This window comes from Typopeltis vanoorti, chromosome 8, assembly GCF_054136105.1.
Source record: "Typopeltis vanoorti isolate ZY-2024b chromosome 8, IOZ_Tvanoo_1.0, whole genome shotgun sequence".
In the NCBI taxonomy this organism is placed as follows: Eukaryota; Metazoa; Arthropoda; class Arachnida; order Uropygi; family Thelyphonidae; genus Typopeltis; species Typopeltis vanoorti.
This window is the reverse complement of record NC_143556.1, coordinates 143,517,454-143,531,812: the sequence shown is the minus strand read 5'-3', so window position 1 is coordinate 143,531,812 and position 14,359 is coordinate 143,517,454.

The following is a 14,359-nucleotide window of genomic DNA, read 5'->3' as shown; positions in this document are numbered from 1 at the left end:
CTCCTGTGAAGTTCCTGACAGTCATCTTCCAGCTGCCAATAATAATGGCATGCTTTACCATGTTCTCATTGGATGAAGATCGGTGCTTTAATCGGCCGATGTCGGTGACACGTTTTTTTTGAGGCGAAGGTCCACTCGCGTTTCCTTTGCTACTTCACCTCGCTGTGGCCAATGTGTGCAGTTGGATGAATTGCTGCACTTGCTACATTTCTTACAAACAAAACGACAACCAAATCAAATTAGAGCGATTCTTGGGAGGAACAGCAGTGTTAACGCGAATGTTCAGCAATGAGACTGTTAAATCAAAGTTGGATATCATGCGTAAATAACAGTTGAGCCGCTTTCAGCAACAAGGAGCTGAAAACTAAAATAAAATAAAATAAATGCTCTGAAAATACTTTCTGACTCTTACTTTTGTTCCAAAGGTACCCAATAAGCAATTTTTACTGAAAGAAAATAATTTATGATGAAATTTCCCTTACGTGAAAGGACAGACAGCAAAACTATCGTAATTTTTGTACGAAGTTTTTGCTTGATCCATGTCTCATTTGCATTCACAACGCAACATAAAGATAGTTGTTGGGACATGACGGAATCTTTAGGTGCTATGTGACAATCTACGTATTTAATCCCCCCACTATTAACCTTGGCCCGCCCATCCAACTATTAGAAAAATGACCCTGGAACTTTGCTATACCAGCTACCGGTATTTCCGCAACAGCATAGTACTGGTAATGGTTCATCCCTCCCTTTCCTTTGTTTGACTACGTGAAAGAATTAGTTTTGAAGAAGAAAAAAAAACGTTTAGTGTTTCATAAACGTTCAGTACAATCATCCTGTTTCTTGAGATTTTATTAATGCCCGGATATTTGATCAATACGATTTCTTGTATTCAGCGGTGGTCTTTGGCAGATGTAATGTTAAGGACTAAAATATTTCCTAATTGTTTATTTGCGTATCATTAAAACAAGTATCAGGTAAGAAGAGAAAAGAACGAATTCAAAATTTTTCTCTCTCTTCATGAGTTACTGTTTTTTTTTTTTTTTTAATTATATCAAATTCCTTTCCGATGAGAATTTTGTTTGTGTAATGACCGAAGATGCGTTTTTATAATAAACGGAAACTCTTCGCCATTTCAAATATCTTACTGAATTCCACATCCTACCGGATAGCAGATGAAATCTTGTTCGACGCTATGTTCAATGAGGTGAGCAGAAGTCTCATTTTGGCGTTTTGCACTCTCCACCTGATCTGACAAACGGAGAATTCAAAAGTCTTGATTTTAACTCCTGTTTGTGAGTCTTTTAAAAATATGAGTAACTCGTGAAGAACCATTTCTTCGTGTTTGGAAATTAAGAATCAGCATAATAAGTTCCCGCTTCGACTACTCTGTCGCACGTGCCGAACAGCTCAGATGGATCGTCATGGACTTGTCCCACACCCCTTTTACAAAAGCCACAGATATCGTTTTGATTAAGGCATTCTTTAGCGTGGGGGTTTCCACCATTTATGTAAAGGAGTTCTCCTGCTGTAAACGAAACTTTTGAAGGAGATATATAAATGAGACTAGTCCACTACAGTTAATGCATCGCATTTTTTAAATGATACTGATTTCAGAAGAATAAGATTTCTATCTTGTTATATCATCTAAAAATGGATTAATGGTGGATGGGTTTGTTTTTCCGCGAGACGTTTCTCATGCCGTGGTCGCATTCTTAATTGAGAAATCTGCACAAATTCCGCGTTCTATTGCATTTCAAGTGATTCTTTGTCCCCCCCCCCCCCCCCGATAAACAGTTGCTCTACTATTCGGCGCTACATTTACAAACCAGAAAATTAATTGACTGAAACTATTTGGACATTACTTCCTGTCCCCTTGACATATACGCATTTACCCCTCCCTAGCGGGGCGTGCCTCACAGTTTGGTAAACACTGCATCCATTAATTATCAGTTCTTGGAGTTCGGATGTGAAGATAAGGAAAATTAAAGATGCATTCTCACTATCAATACCCTGCATGTGGCAGTTCGATAACTCACAAGATAAACACAAATTTAGTTGTTTTTTCTTCAATAATCTTCAGGCCCCTGTATTGTTCAAGTTCCGTAAGGAAAGAATGAAGTAATTTCATGGCGAAAATCATCCATTATGGAATTTTGTCGAATTTAAGAAATTTGTCTGTCTTCCAATTCTTATCCTTTTTTAAAAATATTTTTTAAAAATATACAAAAAATATCGCTCAGGTGAATTAATTCTATATGCAAAAAAAAAATATTTATCAATTTCACAGACTGGAATTAAAATTGCAAAGTGCTAAAAGTGTAATGATTTACGATACAGCAAAGACTATACTTATAATTGCAATATACCGTACATGCGATGGCCCAGTAGATATCTTTCTAACAGAGATAAATAATGTCTTAAAAACCTTAAAATATGACAATGTCATACTAGTGGGGTATATAAATTTGGGCCTTTATAAGAGTAATAATAAAACTAAACAATATAAAAATATATTATCTACTCAAGGGTTTCTTGCTTACATCGATGGCAATACGAGAGAAGTGTACAACTCGACTAGTTGCATTGATCACATATTCATAAGAAACAGAATGGCCTATGAGGTATCCACTGCAATCTACATTAGTAATATAACAGATCACCATTCGATACTTTTGAAACTATCTATACCTGAAAGTGTTAACATGAGTTGCACAGGTAGTCAGAATAAATTTGTAATTGGCACCAATTATAATAAATTTGAAAGATACATAAAACATTATCAACTGCCACAAACTGACTTATTAGACACAAATCAGTTATATGATGAGTTTATCAAAATGATTAAATATGCAGACAGTAAATCGCAATATTATAAAACAATTACTACAAAAAAGGAGGTTCACACACACTGGATAACAGATGAACTAAAAAATATGATAAAGACAAAAGAGAAGCTCTACTATAAGCATAAAAAAATCCATAGAATTTAAATTTTGAATATGACTATAAAAATTTCGTTAAACATCTAAAGGAAAAAATAAAACAGGCAAAAGAACATTATCTGCTATCGAAATTTATTTCTTGTTGTAATGATAAAAGTAAAGAATGGAGGTTGGTCAATATGATAATAGGTAACACAAAACAGAAAACGCGAGAATTCCCAGAGGACAATGACATCACTGATATACTGAACAAAATGAACAACTACTTTACCAACTATGGCAGTTGTGTTTTCGACCCTGCAGAAAGGGCAAAGTATGTCAGTCACCTTCCGTGAATTAAGAATTCTTGTATCTACATGCAGTAAACGAAGATGAAGTGAAGAATGTAGTAAGCGAATTAAAAAAAGGGAAAAAGCGGGATGTGACAACATAAATGTTAAAAAGCTAAGCCTTATCATTAAGCATAAATTACAATTTTTTACAAATATCATTAATAAATCCTTTGAACGTGGTAAATTTGTAGAACACATAAAGACTGCTTCAGTTGTACCGTTATTTAAAGGAGGGAATAGAAATGAAATCAAAAATTACAGACCAATATCTATACTATCCACAATCTCAAAGGTTATTGAAATTCTGATAAAAAATAACGCTTAAATAGCTATTTAAATACAATATCCGTTTACGCAACTAATCAATACGGGTTTAGATCTGGATATAATACTTAAAAAACGCTATTGAGGTTTCATAAAAAGGTCTATAGTGGAATAAATGAAGGAATGCACACGGCAGCTGTTTTTCTTGATATATCTAAAGTGTTCGATTGTGTTCATCATGATCTATTGCTACTGAAAATCTGAAAATGTCCAAATACGGCAATAGGGGAATTACTAATGACTGGTTCAGATCTTATCTGAATAATAGAAAACAATATACCAGCTATGATATATTTAAAAGCACAGCAAACATAATAAAATACGGAGTCCCACAAGGGTCGGTACTAGGACCCATCCTATTCATAATATATGCTAATGATCTATGTAAATACAAACTTTTTGGCAAAATGATATCCTTTGCTGACGATACGGCTTTAGTATACACCGAAACAACCTTTGAAAATCTAAAAAATAGGATTAATAGCGATATGTTAAAACTAAGTATATGGTTTAGCAACAACGGATTTAATATTAATACCGACAAAACGAGATATATGTACTTTATATTAACAGACAAATTAGATCACAGTATAACAATAAAATGGCATGAAAAGAAATGTAGTGATACTCTAAATTGTAAATGTAGCTTAATCAAAAAAACAAAAACCGTCAGGCATTTGGGTCTCCATATTGATAGCAATTTGAAGTGGAACTCCAACACCACCTTCTTAACAAATAAGTTTAGGTTCATAATTAACAGAATCTATTATGTTAAAATATTTGTAAATGCAGCATTCTTAAGATGTTTATACTCTGAGTAAATTCCTCACTGCAATATGGCATTACCTGTTGGGGTGGAGACTATTATAACAATCTGCTTCCATTAATAAGAATACAAAACAGAACAATTAGAGCCATAACTACTACCGACTTCGCACACTCAACCAATGATCTGTATATCATTCATAATATTCTACCATTTCAGAAACTATATCTCTATGGTTGTCTGTTATATGTAAAATGATACACTGAAAGTTTCTTGGTATATCATGTAGACTATGGATTGCGCTGCGGTCAAAACACGCTGGAAGTACCTAAGGCTAACTAACAAAGAAATTTTTCATAAATCTTTCGAGTACATTGCGACGAGTAGCTATAATAAACTTCCGAATGAAATTAAATCTATAACCTCAGAATATGTATTCAGAAAAAGATTGAGAAACTACCTTATTGGATTAAAGAATGTTGACAATTATTTTAAACGTATAGCATAAGAGATCATTATAACTCATATGTCATAACCAATTAAGGTATTGATTTACAAATTGCTTCATTCAATTAGGTATTAAAATATCAACATGTTCACTATTATAACTGGTAAGGTAGCCCTCTCAGATGCGGTCCCCGGACTCTCAATGTCTGTTTTGAGCTAATTACTTCTCTAGTAACCCGTATGGCTACGGCCTTTGGTTACACATATTTGCATTAACTAACTTACATTATTCTAAATCAGTTACTTATAACTATGAAACCATTCGAAATATATTATATTCGACTTGCATATATGAGAAAACTTTTTATTAACCATAATAAAATAATAGGCAAAACAAGTGTTAGTACCAACAGAATATGATAGTAATACTTGAATTTTACTTTGTAATATTGTACTGTGCATTGAATTGTGTTGCGAAATATTGTCATAATTATACAAATTGAATAGTATATTATGTATAATTTGTGAATAATAAACTGATCTGAATAATAAACTGTTAAAAATATTTTCTCTACAGAATTTGATAACTTTTCATTTCTAATTAGGTAACATGGCTTATGGTACTGTAGCTTCTTTTCCGAAACGAATCTGGCTTAGAGATTGGTTTTCCAGCGAAGAAGCAAGAAATTCATAGGTGACGAAGTCTACTTGATAAATATCTTGAGTACATCTTCGCACAGAAAGAAAGATATCTTTTATTTTTAATGGACAAGAAACCGGATGAACAGAACATAAATCTATAAATAAATAAACAATTTATGAACTCAGAGCTATACAAGCTTATCTGGAGGAGACTTTATCCTTGCTTTAAGATGCATCCGGACCCACAACTTGTACAGTATTTGACAGGGAATGGCCTTTTCTCTACTCCGCTAATCAGGCAGGCATTTAGTTTTGCTTTAGATGTTAAAACAAGATATGAAAATAGCAATAAGCAATGCTTTTATACTTCGAAAGGTTATTCTGTTTTCAAATAAAGGGAGGAGAGAGAGAGAAGATTGAAATATGCATCGTATCCCATGAAAACAAAACGTTCAAATTACTTCTTTACTTGTGTGTTTTTCATTAATTTTATTTGATATTTATAACAGACGTAGCGAAACCTACGAAATGGCCTTCATAAATGAGCTAATTACTGAGAGTGAAGAGGATGTGCAAGATCGTTATCTTCAGGGTTAATAACAGAGTTCTGTATTAGTCTAAATAACATATCATCACAAGTAAAGTTGGATAAATGAAAAAAAAACAATTAATAAATTTAAAAAAGAGCTCTAAAGTATTTACATTTTTGGTCGTCATACAGAACAAAGTGAAAGGTATGCAAAAGGCTGATAATAATGGAAAATTCAAACAAGAAATAAAATAAATGAAAACTGACTCAAGAAAGTGACTAATAAATGACTGTTTATTTTAATTTATTCTTCTGAAACGTAGGCTACTACTGGAAAGGTAATAAAGCGAAGTGGGGGGGGGGGGGATAAATCGAAAAAAAGAATAATCTGTGTGCGAATGAGATTGAACAGGAAGGAATGATACACTAGGTCACAACTTGAAAAAAGGCCTGACAATATGACCATCACTCATCACGGGAAAGCCCTAAGAAGAAGAGGGAATTGCCAAAATATTAGATGAAGGGCAGAGAGGATAAGTAAAAGAATCTTCAAGATATTTAAAGTTGAACATAACAGGAGGAGATGAAGTACTGTGGCCGCCAAAACGCATAAATCAGAGAACGATACTTGAACAAATTAATGAATGAATAAGTTCCAATGCTCCACACCTTTGGAACATTTGGAACTTCGTGCTTCACCGTTCTGTAAATTTTAGTCATCAAAAGATTAAAAATGTGACTATTACGACTCGGGTGGATACAAAGGCTCTTAACTAGCTGGAACATATCACCTGTTAGACGCAGGAATACAGTGTCAGTGACGTGCGCAAGGTGCGGTTCAACGAATTCTGGCTTATTCTGCTATGTGGGAGGGATGTACACCTCTCTGCTAGAACATTAGTATAAGAAAATGATGATTTGAAACTGCAAGTTAAGCTGTTTGTTACTGCATTATAATTTTTCTGCTGTCTAATGCATAATGAACGAAAGCTTAAATAACAGCGATTATGGTCAGTTTCGTATACTGATTAACTTCAATCGTTCGTATCCTATGAATGCTTGGAAAATCATTCGGAAACGAAAGCGTCTGTTATCGTTAAAGGGGTTTTGTGCTCCCCAATTATCTATGGAATTTAACAGTAAAACACTTCTACAAGAAATCTGAGAAAAGTAATAATAAAATACTGATTAGCAGTCGAATGCAAAATGAATTACTAGAATTTCATCCAATAAGGAACAAGACCTCTTCTTCCCTGCACTGATTGTAAATAATACAGCTCGTTGTTCTGAATGCCACTTTGTGTCATATCCGGGTTTTAATTGCATCTACAATTTTCAACAGCGTGCAGCCCACCTGGGAACCTAGCATGCCGGGCGCTGCTGGAAACGGGCAGTCATGGGGTGCTCTAGTTCAGTGATCTTGTGGCTGCACCGAGTACTGGGCTGACGCTCTTTTACATTTCTTACTACTGACCTCCGTGGGTTTTCGTACGTACGGCAGGCAATGCAGTTGAACTTTCAAGGATTGACTACAATTGAATCTATAACGGTGTCAACACTAATTAAAGTTACAAGTTGAAATTATTTAATTACAATGAATAAAAAAAAAATCAATCCAATGATTTGTGCGCGGAAAAGTATATAAGAAACTAGAACAAGCTCATTTCACGCCACTTCGTTATTTTTAAAGTTCTTACTCTGCATATACTATGTTTAGATTATTCATCTTGTTTTCTTACTAATAATAAGACGGAAGAGGGTACATTTTTAAGGCTTTTTGGACTACAGTATAATCAGAGTCAGCTATGCGCAGTTATGAAGGTAATCATCCATAGTGTCTCAGAAGAACTCAATTTTTACGCTGTTATGTTACGTCATGAGACTAATCAACTTTTTTTTTTTTCAAGCCTGGTTGCCGTATGGTTAGCGTACCCGCTCTTCAACCAACCAGCCACTGGGTTCGAATCCTACTGTCGGTATGAATGTTTGAGATTGCTTTTAGGTGAAGGAAGAATTTCACTGCCTGGTGTGAGACCCCCCCCACACACACACACTTATTGGAGGCCTGAAATGACTTGAAAATTTTCATGTTTGGCCTCAAGTAGAAAAAAATGCTTAGCCCATCCACGCTATGAATGTACTACAGGTTTGCAGAAAACGTTTCGTAAGAGCGACATAAAAAAAATGAAATAAAAATACATATCGTAGTATGATATGTGTATATTTTTGTAATGAAAGTATTTAAACTATTCTTCCAAACTGAATAATTATTCAACAATTAATTATTCTATAAAAACAGCAGTCACACATCTGTACCAATCTCTGAATAACAGGATCTTTCATTCACTTTTTTTGCTTAAAGAAAAGATAAAACGAAAACGCCGACTGGTTGTAATACGAATCTTATTCATTAAAACACTCCACATGCTAATAGAAGATTTGTACAGAGGAAGTGCTGCAGAGCCTACTCACTTCCGGTTGCATATTACGCAACGAGCACTGCCCTTGCTAATGAGGTTCATTAGCAAGGGAAGCAGCATTCTTGAACAGGATCTAATGGCTGAAGTTTTCAGGGACAAACTCTGTCACAGGGATACACAGAAGGAGACAAAGTTGAAGATAAGCTGCGACGAAGGCTTGTTTCTGAACTAAAATATTGTAAACTTATCGATCAGACTTAACAATCCAAAGAATTGTAATAATCTGGGCCGGTAGCTCTAATTTCTATTCAGTTAGTCCCTGCCCCGTGCTTTATGTAGACCGTGATGTTCCAAAGTTTTTTTCGTGTACCAGTTATTACACGCTTTAAAGAATTTCTTAACTGCGCTCATTGAATGTGTTCTACATTCCAACTCCAAATAAAAGGCTGATCATTAACTTCTCAGCTTATGAATATCTGGTGTGACAAGCCAATGGATCCATTAATGGCTTTGTGTTTAATCGTCTCGGGAGAAAAATATTGCATTAATGGGAAAAATCCACGAGGAAAAACACCGTTGTATCAATTGAACTACGTTATAACTTGCTATATTTATAAACATTATTATACTTTCCAGGTTTATCAAGCAAATAAAATGGACGCCATTGATACTGTATATTTGCGATTAAAACTAACTGTCAAATGCATTAATTTTTGCTATCACTCTCTGATGCATTTTCAATCGTGAGACACCCTTTAATATGTACATAAAAACTCCTGAATTCATATTTTGTATTTTAGATTGAAATTAGAAAAAACAATAAAAACTTTTAAATCTTGTTAGAACTTGATTTACAACCTTCTAAAATCCATACTCTGACTAATTAACTGAAGTAAATACTCATCAATATGAATCCTGCCCTCTCTAGATCCATTTGAAACCCATGCAATGCCGTGAAAGGTTTAGAGATGTTCAAGTATTCTGTTTTCACCTTCACAGAGTAATCAATCGTTCCTTTCCTGTCGCTTATTACATGTCATGACGAATGGTCTTCTTTCTTCAGTTTTCTGTACTAATGCAAGCGCATCTTATCCATGATCTTCCACCGATTTCAAATCTTCTTCCTTGATTTTGTTTGTAACAATCGTTCCGCCTTTTTTTTTGACGTGCCATGCTGTTCCGGAATAATCAAACTTTCAGGAATATTTGCGATTGGTGCTTGACGCCTCACGTAAAGAGAGGGATAAAGGATGCGGTTTCTATACTGCTAAAACAGTCTCGTCCTATTTCTCGAAATAAATAAAAAAACTCTCTAGTGTCCTTTTATCTTTCATGCTGTTGAGAACCAAAACAATATCAAGTGCTTTTTCTGCCTTGCTATGACCAAGGTTTTCCTAAAATAAATACAGCCTGTAAAACACTCGAGATTTACTCATCACCACTCTAGACATTTAAAACCCCACACCTTGGAAGTGGATATTTTCTGAATCGTAGACCACTGTTCCACTTATTGGAGGCCTGAAGTAGACTGAAAAGTCCTAAGTATCTATAACAGGGATTTTTGATTCTTTGGCTAAATTTTAAACTGCGTGTGTTCTTCGGGCCAACTTGCGTGTTATACGGAATTAAACATTTCTTTTTCCAAACTCAAAACTCTTTGGGATTTGTATGAGATCTGCTGACTAATATTCAGATGAAACACCATTATAAAAGCACTTCGTGTCTTAGATAGTATTCGAACCTAGGTCTTTCCACCCAGAGGGTATTGTCGATATCGAGTTAGCTAGGGAGGCTTCTTAAAGCAGAAATTTTGGATTTTTTTAAAATCCTTATTAATGCGGTTAATAATAATGCTAACAAGCTAACAGATTTTTATGCTTAGAATTCTCAAATATCAATTAAAATAAAAATACGATTTCTTATAATGACAAAAAAAAATAAAATAAATTATATGCTGCTTATTCTTAACCTTTATTGATAATTATCAAATAATAATGATTAACTGAGCAGATTTTTCCGACATGGAACTAACAGACTCCGCACCCTACAACATTCCCCAAGTTGTAGGGTGCGGAGTCAAGCTTTAATAAAAACGATGTTCGTTAAAATGAACAATTTAGAAACCCGAATTCAAGTATGTTGCAGAAATGATTTCACATCAGACGTGCTTTAAAATATACTGGCATTTGTATATATTCACGAAAGGATAAATATATGCACCAGTATTAAGCTTTTCTCTGTGTTAGTCTAGTCCAATGCTTGCATTAAGGACTGGCAAAACTCTTTCACGGTTTCAGCTTGAAATAAAGATGTATTGCTCAAGTTAACAATGATCACTTCCAGTGAAGCCACTAATTTGCATCTCTGCCGTTTCATGCACCCCGAACTGTTAAATGGATTGTTGCGTCTTCCGCGAAACAAACTAATTACCGTTTTCCAGCCATGTGCCGTAAATTATCCCAAGTGTGAGTGAATCTGCATTCTACGCTGGCCATTGTGTTTCTACCTGCTTCGGGGATAAAGTGGCAGTGGTTGCATGCGTACACATAAACACCCCAAGAGCTTCTGAGTTCATATTTAGTATTAAGCAGTGCGACAGCTGAATTAACTCTATCCACACGAATCCTCGGAATTGTCCTTCCTCCTTCAGGAGAGATGGTTTCCGGTTCAGAACATTCTGTGCAAACATGGAATTCAAAAGATATTTTGACAAGAAATTAGAAGAGAAATCTAATAAGAGAATTAAATGATTTCTTTATTCGCATATAACTTATTAAACAGTTTATCTAATGAGGAATGTATTGAGTTAAATTGATAAGAATCTTAAAAGTATAACATTTGACAGTATAACTAATTTGAAGTTGTTAGTTCAAACATCAGTTTCCCCTGGTTGGTTCTAATCGGATATTTTTCTTTTTGGTTAAGTCAGTTTTGACAAGAAATTAGAAGAGAAATCTAATAAGAGAATTAAATGATTTCTTTATTCGCATATAACTTATTAAACAGTTTATCTAATGAGGAATGTATTGAGTTAAATTGATAAGAATCTTAAAAGTATAACATTTGACAGTATAACTAATTTGAAGTTGTTAGTTCAAACATCAGTTTCCCCTGGTTGGTTCTAATCGGATATTTTTCTTTTTGGTTAAGTCAGTTTGGGGATAATCATTATTTACTGAATGTAGTAAATAATTATTATCCTGGGAAAGATTAGTGATATTTGCAAGCACTATGTAATTAACTTTGTTCGCAACCTAAATATCGTTTCACACTCCTATCAAGGATTTCATAATTCAGCGTGAATGACGTTTATGCTGTTCGTTGGAATGAATGGCCACATAAGAACAGAACCATTAAATGCTCAAGTGTTGCTGTCCTCAATTTGCGTCACTGAATAGAAGTACTCAAATAATGATAACATCAGCACATCGAATTTCGCTTCTCCTTCGAATAGCAGAATTGAGCTCTCACCCTTATTACGCATCTTTAGTGCTGGCTTGAACACTCTAATCAGACAAATGGCCCCTGGTTAGAAGGCGTCCGGTTTATAGCAACAAATAACTTCTTCAGAGTAAAAAAAAAAAAGTATCTCTGAGCCATTCAAAATAATAAAAAAAAAAAACAGCATTTCTTTAACGACTTTCCTAGTTTATCGTAGAAAAGAATATTACCAAAACAGAAGTAGTCATAAATTAAATGATAGATTTATTCAGCTGGATGCAATTTATTAAATAAATTCATAATGAATACAACAATAAATATCATTTGCATCAATCGCTGAGATATTTGGAATGTCGTGTTTCTCAGAAGACAGCAGTAATCTCAGAGAAATACTACCTACCTGAAGTAATTTCCAGTGTCTTGATTCCAAATCTTTCGTCCAGATTTTGCAAACTGTGTTCAAGAAGAAAACATTTTAGAATACTTAAATACAATGCGCCTCTTGAAATCTGTATTAAACTCAACTACGGAACATCCTCAACTGTTTCTAAGATTAATTTTGCTATAAGAAGAATCGAGCAACAAGAATTTTATAAACGTGAGATGAAAAGAAAACGGAACGCATTCTTCTGATAACTGGAAATGCCTGAAAAGCATGAAATAATTTTTAAATTTTATTTTTAGATAATCTCAAACTCAATGGCACTTAAGGTAGGCGCCATCGCTTCAGGCAAGACAGAAAGGAAAGAGGAGCTGGAGCATTCAACACAAAGAAAATCATCTTGAATTTCAGACAATCTAAAGTAAAGTAATGACGGAAATTTTTAGAAATGAAGAATTGAACGATGACTTATTTACACCAAGTGTCACAACACAAAAGGTGTAACTAGAGAAGAATTAGGGGAAGTTTTCGAGTCATTAGAAATGGAAACTCAGTTTCGTTGGCAAACTATAAATCTAAGAAAAAATGACTCATATTATATACATATATACACGCAGTGTAGGAAATATTTCGAAAATTTTCTAGAAAAGAGCGAAGCTAATTTTATAATGGCAAAAACCTGCTGGCTTTCTTAAGAATATGAAGTAGTCATTACTTGCACCATGTTCCAAAATAAAAAGAAGAAGAAAAAATCCGCTTAAATCCACATGAAGAGAGAACCCAACTGAATACAACAGTACACAGGAGATTTAAGAAAGGTCAAAAGAAACTTTTAATAGAATATACAAGGGATATGAAATAGGGTCAGAACAAGGTGACCATGTTACTTCTGATCAGGATAAAATCAGTATCAAAATAAAGTGAAACATATGCACAATTTTTTAAGTGAATCAAAGTTGAGTGGCTTTCATAATAAGCTATAGATTGAAATATACGAATATTACGGGAAATAGAAGAGTCTGAAAACAAGAAAAAAATCCAAGAGATCCAATAGCAAAATCTTAAGAAATCATGAAGTCAACCAGTGTGACAAAATGATATGTAAATAAGAAAAGTAGAACTGGAATCTAACATAAATGTTGGATTCAAGAGGCAGACTTGGAAAACTAAAAAAGGCAGACTTGGCAAAGTAGAAATCATATCGAAAGTTCCAAGTAAGTCAGCATGTGCCCTTACAGAATGTAAAGGAAAACATGTATAAAAGTAGCTGAACAAAAGTTATGAGGCTGAGATGAATGTAGAAGATAAATATCACGAAGGCTGCAACGTGGCGTCTCGCGAATATTGAGAAATGGAGGAAAGGGTTGTATAAGCAATCAGAGATTATAGAAGTGGCATAAAAACTGAAGATATACATGTAGATATATATACAGATGTAGATATTCTGGATGCCTGGGGTAATTCCTTTAAAGATTGTTACATTAGAGTGACAGAACATATTCTAAAGAAATACTTAAATCCTAATGCGTATTTTGCGGTCTGCATACACGAGTGGCTTAATGCAACGTTTCTTAAACTGTGTTCCTCTGAACTCTAGGGTTCGGCAAAAGTTTGTAGGGATTCTCCAGAGTATACAGCAGATGTTCATAACTTCTATTTGATGACGTTTCTGGAAAATCAGCAAATGGAGAGAATACTCAACTGATGTTCTAGAAATGAGTCAGGTTAGTATTTATTAAACTGACTTTCTAGAACAGTTCCTACTTTATTTTTAATATTATGTATTTTCTTTTCTTAATTAAATATTTTGCACGCGATGAGTTCATTCCGATAATTTTTCACAGGAATTACACAAACAAGAAATATCTTTACGGTGGGTACCGCAGTCTCAAAGAATTTCGGAAACACTAGTTTAGCGCATCCTCTCAACGATAAACACGCTCTGGTTGGAAAGTGGATAGATTGGCCACTCGTCCAATATCCAGTTTCCATCTTGATAGAGGATGGATGCTTACGAATGTTTTAGATGGTAAATTAGTTTGTCGTCTCAGAAAGATCGTTCTGTTATTTAAAAACGTTCCATTTTTTTCTCTTTAGAGCAGACTTTCCGGATTATTAACGCTCAATGTAT